Source organism: Salmo salar, chromosome ssa18, assembly GCF_905237065.1.
Source record: "Salmo salar chromosome ssa18, Ssal_v3.1, whole genome shotgun sequence".
Classification (NCBI taxonomy): Eukaryota; Metazoa; Chordata; class Actinopteri; order Salmoniformes; family Salmonidae; genus Salmo; species Salmo salar.
Genome location: NC_059459.1, coordinates 1,698,952 through 1,713,094, shown reverse-complemented (window position 1 = coordinate 1,713,094; position 14,143 = coordinate 1,698,952).

Sequence of the window (14,143 nt, the reverse complement as noted above, 5' to 3'; positions counted from 1 at the left end):
CTTTCAAAACAGAATTACTCTCCCATTGTTCCTCAACAATGCAGTATGATATACAATGTTTTAGCTCTGAGTCTCTACTTTTATCCAATGCAAAAAACACCATTTAAAATGTTGCAACATAAGACCGAATCCAGGTGGTGAGTCACAAATATGACATAAACCTGTGCTTTACAAGGATGGCGTAAGCACCGCTTAATAAAGGCCTTATACATCATATTAAATTGAGGCATCACAAAGCCTTTTTAACCCTGTCATGCATCTTGGTAGAGTATTGCAACGCCAGGAAATTGGGTTCGATTCCCGGGACCACCCATATGTAAAAATGTATGTATTCACGCATGACTGTAAGTCGCATTGGATAAAAATGTCTGGCAAATTGTATATATTATATTAAATTTCACTAAAACATTTCTATGATGACCCAACCTCTAGGGTGCATAGTCAGAGTTGGACCTGACCTCAACTTTCCCCAAAGCAAAAAAAAGTTGGTAGGGCCTTTTAAAATCAGTTAAAACAATTTGCCTAATTTTCCCAAATTCCATTTTCTTGGTTTTGTTTTTCCAGGTTTTGATTTTCCCTCCTTTTTTCTGCTTCACACCGGTTTAATAGAAAAACAACCATATTTGGATGTTCTGTGTTCACAGCAATGCTTAACATCAGGGGATAACTTTTGAGGTCTGGTAAAAAAAAAAAAAACTTTGATTTTTGGATGAGCATGCCATGCCATAATTCAGTGGGCATGCCATGGTTAGCGTTTTCTTTGTAGTGCAGTAAGCACACGTCATGTGATTCGGCCAGCAATGGAATGGGTCGAATAAAAGGCCAGTAACACTTCAGAGCCCCATGAAACGACATCATATACAATATACATTCTACAGACCATACTGAGTATTCCCTACAATACTTTTACTGTGGCACCTAGAATAATTCTTGCTCCTAGCTAACATGTATTACATATACAGTGATTCGCATTGCGGGCATTTATTTGACCTTGGAACATGTTTTCAACTCATATTTATGCAAATGTCACTTAAACATGAAGAAATATGAATCATTGTTATAATTTAGACAATTATTTGTCATATATATCATGAATGGTTATTGACACTCTTCTACTATTACGTGGGGGACTTTTATTTTCAAAAATGTCCGAAATTATGTGACCCTAAAGTACTTTTTTAGTGTTGCTGACGAGATGCTGATCATGTGATGAGTTAGCAAATCAAAGGCACACTTGTGCTGCCACTGGACAGCGAAAAACAAGTAAGTTAACCTTCATTTATTGTCATTTAAATTAGTTTGTAGAAGTTAAGTGATGAGTTAGATTACATACCGTAGCTACCTCAATCGTTATTTCAAATAATTTTGCTAGCTAGCAGGCTCAGCTAAATACAAATCCCCCTAGATACATCCACGCCTCATAGTCACATCATGAGATTTGTAAATTAAAGAGAAACATAACAATATGAATTGAATAGAGTTTACCATCTTCCCATTTAGAGTTTCTGGCACAGCATAGAAATGCCCTTATCCAGATGGTGTGACAAAGGCATTTCCTAACAGACCTGCTAACTTTCTTTGTTGTTACTTTTAAGGTTGGAACCAACATGCAGTAACTCCAGGAGGAGGAGAGACCATTTCCTCTGCCAGTTCAGGGACAAGCTACTGTTCAATGTAATTGCATTTCTGGACTTTTTGAAACTTCATGTATTCATGTTAGTGATAATTCCCTAAGTGTTAATACGTTTGTGTTTATATCATTAAGCCTTTATGTATGTGTTATAAATGACCAAATGTGCCTGACTTTATAGTAAGTACAGCATCATATGATACAAGGCATTTATGTATGTGTTAAAAATTAACAAAGGGGTCTGACTTTAAATGAAGTATGGCATCATGCCATATAGAGTCTTTATGGATGTGTTATGAATGACTGAAGGTTTCTCACTTCGGACTAAGTATTACAGGACACTACATAAAGTGTCAATAAATAGGTTAGTAACGTTCTGCTGATTTAGGAAGGTTCTCTCATAATCCACAGGTTACTATAGGGTGAGAGGTATTTAAATGGATTGACGGACCTGCAAAGCTTCCGTTTGTGTGTGTGTGTGTGTCATAACCAAGATGATTTGGAGTAGTCCAACCTGAGACTACTGCACCAGGTATTCCTCTTCTGTTCCCATGCTGGAAACAAGTGCGTGATTACAACCTGTTACAATGGTGCCAACATTTTGTGGCTGATCTTTCAGTGGGGGAGTGGGTGAATGTATCAAAGACCTGACTGGGCACAGCACTGCATGGTATGGTTCATTTTTGTTGTGTGCGTTTTTATGTACTGAGGAACATGTAACTTGGTTCCAGAAGACAGACACTTAACATTTCTTTAGGTTGGAGGCTTTCATCAAGTTAAGTGGTTCTTGGTGTAAAGTCATCCCCAGGCAATTGCACACACACACACAACACATATAAGCCTGGGATATTAACCATTCAAAGTGGGCCTTAGTGGGAGTGCCCATAGAATTCTATAGGAGTAACCTTACTGAGTAAAGTATTTGTCATCGTCACTACTTAACACAGCCAAAAAGTAATAATTCTGGCTAAACCCTGCCCATTTCCACAATTTATCTTAAAATTAGATTTTTAACCTAGGTGTAATGTGACTAACATGCTATCACTTTAAAGCGTATGCCATCCTTCAGCACAACATGTAACCCTTTGTAAAGCACATGTTTATATCATATTTAACATAGTGGGTTATGTCACATTTGACATTGGTTATGTCACACAGTTATGCCACATTTATGAACCCTTTATAAAGCATGACTTACGGTTTTGTAGATGCTTTAATAACAAATTTATGTAGTACTTATGAAGGCATTATGAAGGCTTTATGAGGCCTTCATAAGCTGAACGTCATTTAAGCGGGACCCATATTTGCATTGCATGTGTCTATCAGTCATACAAAGGCCCGAGGAGGTGTGGTATGTGGCCAATATACCATGGCTAAGGGCTATTCTTGCACGACGCAACCCGGAGTGCCTTGACACAGCCCTTAGCCGTGGTATATTGGCCATATACCACAACCCCCCGAGGTGCCTTATTGCTATTATAAACTGGTTACCAATGTTAGAGCAATAAAAAAAACGTTTTGTCGTACCCATGGTATACGGTCTGATATACCATGGCTGTCAGCCAATTAGCATTCAGGGCTTGAATCACCCAATTTATAATGGGAAATATTGCATGATCTAACAACTATTACTACAACTACCTGTTTTCCTCTGTATTCCACTTACTTCTCCTCGTATTTACCTCTTCTGTCTATGAACTCCGTAATATTTTTTCTGTTTTGTATTTTCTATGATGACCATATGTATAACGCTTTAAAACATGCTTTATAATGTGTTATGACATTGACTTTAAGCATCCATAATAACTCATAGGCGGTTATCAAACTTGATATGATGTTTTATAGATCATGATCTACAGTAAAATGACTTAAAAGACTAATGTATTATAGCCATACTGGTTTGAAAACAGACAATATAGTGATTACACACATTATGCCCCAAGATACACTAAAACAAAAACTCTTAATGTAGTATAAAGCTTTCTAATCACCATTATTGTGTTTTTGATTGCTTTGAGTAAAGTGATTCCCTTTAATTATAAAACACTATAAAACACTACTCAGCTACCTGGCTAAAATGCTTGCTCGCTAGCCTAACTTCCATTCATGGGCAACGTTTAGCTAGTTAACTTTAGCCTTCTACATCTAGCAACATATTGAACTTACATCTTCTCAGGCCATGGGCACAAACAATGTATGAATTAATGGTTGGATCAGAATCGCCGTTATAATCATTGGCCAGCATGGAGAATTAAGTGAAACCACAAGTCCAAATCCCTATCTCCATCCATAGCTAATTTAGGAAAGGGCCACTTTTAGCTAGCTGGCTAGCTAGTCGCTGGAGGACAACAATACAATGAGATGCAAGAATAAAAAAAATTCTGTCAATGACGTATGCTCTCAATGGTATTTGATAGGAGTTGCGCCAAATCCAAGCTGGCTTCCCTTGACACTTTTTTTTGGTGCGCCAGGACCATTCACAGTTGAGCTCACTCAGTTTAGCTCAACGCTGATTGGTACATTTTTATACTTTTTTTGTCAAGGGAGACCAGATGCTTGCTGGCTTCCCTTGCCTTCAATGCTACAGGTGGCAACAATGTCATACTCATTTGGACAAGACAGAATCAAATGGATGGCCTACACGTAGAGAGACAGAGGGGCGCTGTTTCACTCACTCGGATGCTTTCTCCAATGAGATACATTCAGCATCTTGCAAATTGAATGAAAATGATGAAACACAGAATGATGAAAGATAAATAATTGTCTGTTTTTTTATTGGTATTTTTTGGGTACTTCCCTGGCTTCTCTTGGCATCCATGAATACATGCCACTGCCTGAACATACATCAGCAATCATGCCTGTATTAAATGAAATTGCTTATGAGAAAACATTACAGGGATGTTCTGCTAATGTTGAGGATGACAGCATCCAAAACACCGATAACAACTAAGCAGGAAACATTCCCGCAAGACTCATAAAGTTACAGGGTGATGTTCCAATAAAGTACTTCAGCAATTATGTGGTTCTGGGAAAACATTACTGGAACATTCTGCTTATGTTGATGGAGATGTCATCCAAGTAGGGTTGCAAAATTCCAGGAACTTTCAATAAATCCTGGTTGGAGGATTCGGAATTTCCTGCTTATTCCCTCCTGATTCTGGGATTCCTCTAACCGGGATTTCAGGAAAACCAGGGATATTTCCCAACCCAACATCAAAGACACCTTTAACAACAAACGCAGAACATTCCCATAATACCCTCATAACAGGCGTCTCACAAGTCCTCAACTGGCAGCTTCATTAAATTGTACCTGCAAAACATCAGTCTCAATGTCAACAATGAAGAGGCGACTCCGGGATGCAGGCCTTCTAGGCAGAGTTGTAAAGAAAAAGCCATATCTTAGACTGGCCAATAAAAATAAAAGATTAAGATGAGCAAAAGAACACACACACTGGACAGAGGAAGTCTGCCCAGAAGCCCTGCATCCCGGAGTCGCCTCTCCACTGTTGACTTTGAGACTGGTGTTTTGAGGGAAGTATTTAATGAAGCTGCCAGTTGAGGACTTGTGAGGCATCTGCTTCTCAAACTAGACACTCTAATGTACTTGTCATCTTGCTCAGTTGTGCCCCGGGGCCTCGCACTCCTCTTTCTATTCTTTTTAGAGCCAGTTTGCGCTGTTCTGTGAAGGGAGTACTACACAGCGTTGTACGAGATCTTCAGTTTCTTGGCAATTTCTCGCATGGAATAGCCTTCATTTCTCAGAACCAGAATAGACTGACGAGTTTCAGAAAAAAGGCCTTTGTTTCTGGCTATTTTGAGCCTGTAATTGAACCCACAAATGCTGATGCTCCAGATACTCAAATTGTAACGGCCGTCGTATAAAGGGGACCAAGGTGCAGCGTGTTGCGTGCTCAGAATTATATTTTAATGAAAACGAGCACTTAATATTATGCTGTGTGTCTCCCATTTGCTGCTTTAACAGCCTCCACTCTTCTCGGAAGGCTTTCCACTGGGTGTTGGAACATTGCTACGAGGACTTGCTTCCATTCAGCCACAAGAGCATTTTTGAGGTCGGGCACTGATGTTGAACTCCCAAAGGAGTTCAATGGGGTTGAGGTCAGGGCTCTGTGCAGGCCAGTAAAGTTCTTCCACACTGATCTCGACAAACCATTTCTGTATGGACCTCGCTTTGTACACTGGGGCATTGTCATGCTGAAATAGAAAGGGCCTACCCCAAACTCTTGCCTTAAAGTTGGAAGCACAAAATCCTCAAGAATGTCATTGTATGCTGTATGTTTTCCTCCACTGGATCTTCGGGGCCTAACCCGAATCATGAAAAACAGCCCCAGACCATTATTCCTCCTACACCAAACTTTACAGTTGGCACTATACATTGGGGCAGGTACGGTTCTCTTGGCATCCGCCAAACCCAGATTCATCCGTCGGACTGCCAGATGGTGAAGCGTGATTCGTCACTCCAGAGAACGCTTTTCCACTGCTCCATAGTCCAATGGCGGCTAGCTTTACACCACTCCAGCCGACGCTTGGCATGGCGCATGGAGATCTTAGGCTTGTGTGTGGCTACTCGGTCATGGAATCCCATTTCATGGAACTCCCGACGAACAGTTATTGAGCTGACGTTGCTTCCAGAGGCAGTTTGGAACTCGTTAGTGAGTGTTGCAACCAAGGACAGACGATTTTTACACACTACGCGCTTCAGCTCTCGGTGAACTTGTGTGACCTACCACTTCACGGCTGAGCTGTTGTTGCTCTTATACATTCATAGTTCACCGGAGCAGCTCTAGCAGGGCAGAAGTTTGATGAACTGACTTGTTGGATAGTTGGCATCCTATGACGTTGCCGCATTGATAGTCAATGAGCTCAACAGTACGGCCATTCTATTTCCAATGTTTGTCTAATGCAATTGCATGGCTGTGTGCTCGATTTGATATGCCATTCAACAACAGGTGTGGCTGAAATAGCTGAAACCACTAATTTGAAGGGTGCACATACTTTTGTATATACAGTGCATTCGTAAAGTATGCGGACCCTTTGACTTTTTCTACATTTTGTTACGTTACAGCCCTATTCTAAAATTTATGAAATTGTTTTTTCCCCCTCATCAATCTACACACAATAACCCATAATGATAAAGCAAAAACAGTTTTTTTTTACATTTTTGCAAAAGTATTAAATATAAAACAACTGAAATCACATTTACATAAGTATTCAGAGCCTTAACAATGTTTTCGAATAGTAATTTTGTAAATTGTAGCGCTAATTCACCAGAAGCATTTGAGGGAAAAGATTTTCTGAACGTCATGCGCCGATGTAAAATGATGTTTTTATGTATAAATATGAACTTTATCGAACAAAAAATGCATGTGTTGTGTAACATGATGTCCTAGGAGTGTCATCTGATGAAGGTTGTCAAAGGTTAGTGCTGCATTTAGCTGTGTTTTGGGTATTTGTGATACATGCTAGTTGCTTTGAAAATGGCTGTGTGATTATTTCTGGCTGGGTACTCTGCTGACATAATCTAATGTTTTGCTTTTGCTGTAAAGCCTTTTTGAAATCGGACAACGTGGTTCGATTCAGGAGAGGTGTATCTATAAAACGGTGTAAAATAGTCATATGTTTGAGAAATTGAAGTTGTAGCATTTATGAGGTTTTGCATTTAGCGTGACGAGATTCCACTGGCTGTTGATTAGGGTGGGACGCAAACGTCCCACTGGCCCAGACAGGTTAACTCAGTACTTTGTTGGAGCACCTTTGGCAGCAATTACAGCCTCGAGTCTTCTTGGAATGACGCTACAAGCTTGGCACACCTGTAATTTCTTCCATTATTCTCTGCAGATCCTCTCAAGCTCTGTCAGGTTGGATGGGGAGCGTCGCTGCACAACTATTTTCAGGTCTCTCCAGAGATCTTTGATTGGGTTCAAGTCTGAGCTCTGGCTGGGCCACACAAGGACTTTCAGAGACTTGTCCTGCTACCGTCTCTGGCATTAAACAAAGCATGTGTGTCCATGTATGCTGATGATTCAGCCATATACGCATCAGCAACCACAGCTAATGAAGTCACTGAAACCCTTAACAAAAAGTTGCAGTCTGTTTTGGAATGGGTGGCCAGTAATAAACTGGTCCTGAACATCTCTAAACCTAAGAGCATTGTATTTGATACAAATCATTCCTTAAGTGCTAAACCGCAGCTCAATCTGGTAATGAATGGTGTGGCTGTTGAACAAGTTGAGGAGACTAAATTACTTGGTGTTACCTTAGATTGTAATCTGATGGTCAAAACATATAGATTCAATGTTTGCAAAGATGGGGAGAGGTCTAGCCGTAATAAAGAGATGCTCTGCTTTTTTGACACCACACTCCAAAAAGCAAGTTCTGCAGGCTCTAGTTTTGTCTTATCTTGATTATTGTCCAGTTGTGTGGTCCAGTGTGGCAAGGAAAGACCTAGTTAAGCTGCAGCTGGCCCAGAACAGAGCGGCACGCTTTGCTCTTAATTGTAATCAGAGGGCTGATATAAATACTATGCACGCCAGTCTCTCTTGGCTAAGAGTTGAGGAGAGACTGACAGCATCACTTATTTTTATAAGAAACATTAATGTGTTGAAAATACCCAATTGTTTGCATTGTCAACTTACACACAGCTCTGACACACACACTTATCCCACCAGACATGCCACCAGGGGTCTTTTCATAGTTCCCAAATCCAGAACAAATTCAAGAAAATGTACAGTATTATATAGAGCCCTTACTGCATGGAACTTCCTTCCATCTCATATTGCTCAAATAAACAACAAACCTGGTTTCAGAAAACAGATAAAGCAACATCTCGCGGCACAACGCCTCTCCCCTATTTGACCTAGGTAGTTTGTGTGTATTCATTGATAAGTAGGCTACGTGTGCCTTTTTTAAAAATGTATGTCATTCTGTCCTTGAGCTGTTCTTGTCTAATGATGTTCCGTATTATGCAATTCTGTATTATGTTTCATGCTTGTGTGGACCCCAGGAAGAGTTGCTACTGCTTTTGCAACAGCTAATGGGGATCCTAATAAAATACCAAATACCAAACCTTAGACATACTTATGACATTTAATATAATGGGGCCAGAGGGGATGGCTGCCATTTTATGGGCTCTAACCAACTGTGCTATTTTGTTTGTTTTTTCACATTGTTTGTAACTTATTTAGTACATAGAGTTGCTGCTACCGTCTCTTATGACTGAAGAGCTTTGGACATCAGAACAGCAATTACGCACCTCAAACTGGATGAAGATTTTTTCTTTAATGAGTGCGACGCGAATGAGACCAAGCCCAAATCCCTGTCATTCGTGTGAAGAAAAGGCAGAGATAAAGAGGGAGAAGGTTGGGGTGCCTTGTGAGGATTCGGAGGCGAGTGAGTAAATCGCCACTACCATCAGTTCAATTGGCCAACATACAATCACTGGAAAACAAATTTTATGATCTACGGTCGAGACTATCCTACCAACGGGACATTAAAACTGTAATATCTTATGATTCACTGAGACGTGGCTGAACGACGACACAGATAATATAGAGCTGGCTGTGTTTTCAGTGCATCGGCAGGACAGAGCAGCTACATCTGGTAAGACGAGGGGCAGGGTGTGTGTCTATTTGTCACTAACAGCTAGTGCGCGATGTCTAATATTAAAGAAGTCTCGAGGTATTGCTCGCCTCAGGTAGAGTACCTCATGATAAGTTGTAGACCACACTCTCTACCAAGAGAGTTATCATCGATATTATTCATAGCCGTCTATTTACCACCACAAACCGATGCTGGAACTAAGACCGTATTCAATGAGCTGTATAAGGCCAAAACCAAACAAGAAAATGCTCATTCAGAAGTGGCGCTCCTAGTGACCAGGGACTTTATTACAGGCAAACTTACATTTCTACCAGCATGTCACATGTGCAACCAGAGGAAAAAAACTCTAGACCACCTTTACTCCACACACAGAGACGCATACAAAGCTCTCCCTCACCCTCCATTTGGCAAATCTGACCATAATTATATCCTCCATATTCCTGCTTACAAGCAAAAACGAAAGCAGGAAGTATCAGTGACTCGCTCAATACAGAAGTGGTCAGATGACGAGGATGCTACGCTATAGAACTGTTTTGCTAGCACAGACTGGAGTATGTTCTGTTCATCCAATGACATTGAGGAGTATTCCACCTCAGTCACAGGCTTCATCAATAAGTGCATCGATGATGTCGGCCCCACAGTGACCGTACGTACATATCCCAACCAGAAGCCATGGATTACAGGCAACTTCCGCACCGAGCTAAAGCCTTGAGCTAAAGCCTTGAGCGAGACACTAATCTGGATGCTTACAAGAAATCCTGCTGTGCCCTCAAACAAACCATCAAACAGGCAAAGGGTCAGTACAGGACTAAGATTGAATCCTACTACACCGGCTCTGACGCTTGTCGGATGTGGCAGGGCTTGCAAACTATTAAGGACTACAAAGGGAAACCCAGCCGTGAGCTTCCCAGTGACGGGAGCATACCAGCAGAGCTAAATGCCTTTTTTGCTCTCTTCGAGGCAAGCAACACTGAAGCATAAATGAGAGCATCAGCTGTTCTGGACGACTGTGTGATCACGCTCTCCGTAGCCGATGTGAATATTACCTTGACCTTAAAAGGTCAACCTTCACAAGGCTGCGGGGCCAGACAGATTACCAGGTTGTGTAATCAGAGCATGCGCAGACCAACTGGCAAGTGACTTCACTGACATTTTCAACCTCTCCCTGACCGAGTCTGTAATACCTACATGTTTTAAGCAGATCACCACAGTCCCTGTACCCAAGAATGCAAAGGTAACCTTCCTAAATGACTACTGCCCCGTAGCACTCACGTCGGCAGCCATGAAGTGCTTTGAAAGGCTGGTCGTGGCTCACATCAACACCCTCATCCCAGAAACCTTAAACACACTCCAATTCGCATACCACCCCAACAGATCCACAGATGACGCAATCTCAATTGCACTCCACACTGCCCTTTCCCTCCTGGACAAAAGGAACACATGTTTGAGAATGCTGTTTATTGACTATAACTCAGCGTTCAACACCATAGTGCCTACAAAGCTCATCATTAACCTGTTAGGGCTAGGGGGCAGCATTTGCACGTCTGGATAAAAAAAATGTACCCGATTTAATCTGGTTACTAATCCTACCCAGTAACTAGAATATGCATATACTTATTATATATGGATAGAAAACACTCTAAAGTTTCTAAAACTGTTTGAATGGTGTCTGTGAGTATAACAGAACTCATTTGGCAGGCAAAACCCTGAGACATTTTCTGACAGGAAGTGGATACCTGATGTGTTGTATTGACTTTAAACCTATCCCATTGAAAAACACAGGGGCTGAGGAATATTTTGGCACTTCCTATTGCTTCCACTAGATGTCACCAGCCTTTACAAAGTGTTTTGAGTCTTCTGGAGGGAGATCTGACCGAACAAGAGCCATGGAACGATGATGTCCCATTAGACACCTGGCGCGCGAGTTCATGTTGGGTACCCTCGTTCCAATACGTTATAAAAGAGTATGCAATCGTCCACCTTGAATATTATTCATGTTCTGGTTAAAAAGGCCCTAATGATTTATGCTATACAACGTTTGACATGTTTGAACGAACGTAAATATATTTTTTCCCCTCATTCATGACGAGAAGTCCGGCTGGCTTAGATCATGTGCTAACAAGACGGAGATTTTTGGACATAAATGATGAGCTTTTTTGAACAAAACTACATTCGTTATGGACCTGTGATACCTGGAAGTGACATCTGATGAAGAGAATCAAAGGTAATGGATTATTTACATAGTATTTTCGATTTTAGATCTCCCCAACATGACGGCTAGTCTGTATCGCAACGCGTATTTTTCTGGGCGCAGTGCTCAGATTATTGCAAAGTGTGATTTCCCAGTAAGGTTATTTTTAAATCTGGCAAGTTGATTGCGTTCAAGAGATGTAAATCTATAATTCTTTAAATGACAATATAATATTTTACCAATGTTTTCTAATTTTAATTATTTAATTTGTGACGCTGACTTGACTGCCGGTTATTGGAGGGAAACGATTTCCTCAACATCAATGCCATAGTAAAACGCTGTTTTTGGATATAAATATGAACTTGATAGAACTAAAAATGCATGCATTGTCTAACATAATGTCCTAGGAGTGTCATCTGATGGAGATTGTAAAAGGTTAGTGCATCATTTTAGCTGGTTTTATGGTTTTGGTGACCCTGTCTTTGACTTGACAAAACATTACACACAACTCTTGTAAATGTACTGTCCTAACATACTCTAAATTTATGCTTTCGCCGTAAAACCTTTTTGAAATCGTAAAACGTGGTTAGATTAAGGAGATGTTTATCTTTCAAATGGTGTAAAATAGTTGTATTTTTGAAAAATTTGAATTTTGACATTTATTTGGATTCAAATTTGCCGCTCTTGAAATGCACCTGCTGTTGATGGAGTGCACCACGGGTGGCACGCTAGCGTCCCACCTAGCCCATAGAGGTTAAAGACTCCAGTCTCCCATGTCATAGACTGTTTTCTCTGCAACCGCACGGCAAACGGTACCGGAGCGCCAAGTCTAGGTCCAATTGGCTCCTCAACAGCTTCTACCCCCAAGCTATAAGACTGCTGAACAACTAATCAAATGGCCATCCGAACTATTTACATTGACCCCTCCCCCTTTGTTTTACACTGCTTCTACTCGCTGTTTATTATCTATGCATATTGACATTACCCCTACCTACATGTACAAATTACCTCACCTATCCCGTACCCCCACACGTTGACTCGGTACTGGTACCCCCTGTATATAGCCTCGTTATAGTAATGTAATCTTATTGAGTTATTATTATTATTTTCTTTAGTTTATTTGGTAAATATTTTCTTAACTCAATTTCTTGAACTGCATTGTTGGTTAGGTAAGCATTTCACGGTAAGGTCTACCTGTTGTATTCAGCGTATGTCACAAATTTGATTTGATTTGTTATTATCATTCTTTGGAACTAGCTATAAACATCATGGAAACTTTAATGTGTTTACCTTGCTTTCCACAAATGTGCTTTTAAATGTGCTTTTCCACTTTTGTTATATCTTTTATACTTTTTAAAACATTAAGCTTTTTGTCCTCATAGGATTTTCTCAACATTCTAAAGGCCCCATTGTGACATCATCACTCCCAACATTCAATTCTATTCACTGTAAACAATGTAACTTTGACACAAATCAGCTACTTTGATCATTTACCCAACAAGTTAGACAAAAAGAGTGTATGAAATCTTCCTCTACCTTCTCTGCTATTCAAATCTGAAATTGGAACAAAAATATCTCATACCTATAAAACGATACAGCTCTTTTACTGACCGTGTCAATTACATTTCCTCTACCTTTTTATAAACAACTTACATTTTGACCACTTTCTCAACAAGTTAGACAAAAAGTTAGCATGTCTGAAATCTTCCACTACTTCTTTGCTATTCAAATCTGGAATCGTAACAAATATATCAGCTACCAATCGAACGGTACAGCTGTTTTAGTAACCGCATTAATGATTTCTCACAAAACATTTTTTAATAAGCTTACGTAAGCTTATTAAAGATCAGTGATACTATCAAGAGCAGTGTGCGTTTTCCTTTTTCATTCATCTTGTTCAACTGTTGCCATGCACCTGGTTTTCCTCTAGGAATTTGCCTGTGCTTAACCTGTTGGGGATAGGGGGCAGTATTTGCACGGCCGGATAAAAAACGTACCCGATTTAATCTGGTTACTACTCCTGCCCAGTAACTAGAATATGCATATAATTGTTTGATTTGGATAGAAAACACCCTAAAGTTTCTAAAACTGTTTGAATGGTGTCTGTGAGTATAACAGAACTCATTTGGCAGGCCAAAACCAGAGAAGATTCCAAACAGGAAGCGCTCTCTCTGACTTTTTCTTGGCCTTCTTGATCATCTCTAACCAAAACAGGGGATCTCTGGCATAACGTGACATTTTCTAACACTCCCATAGGCTCTCAGAAGGCGCAAGAACGATGAATGGGGGCTTTGCAGGCCATGGCTGAAAAACATTAGCGCATTTGGTAAGTGGTCGATCTGAGGACAATGAGACTGGAGGCGCGTGCACGAGCCGACACCATGTTTACTTTCTCTCTCTTTGAACGAAAACAACGACTCCCGGTCGGAATATTATCGCTTTTTTACGAGAAAAATAGCATAAAAATTTATTTTAAACAGTGTTTGACATGCTTCGAAGTACGGTAATGGAATATTTTGAATTTTTTTTGTCACGAAACGCATCGGGCGCGTCACCCTTCTTTACCCTTCGGATAGTGTCTTGAACGCATGAACAAAACGCCGCTATTTGGATATAACTATGGATTACTTCGAACCAAACCAACATTTGTTATTGAAGTAGAAGTCCTGGGAGTGCATTCTGACGAAGAACATCAAAGGCAATCA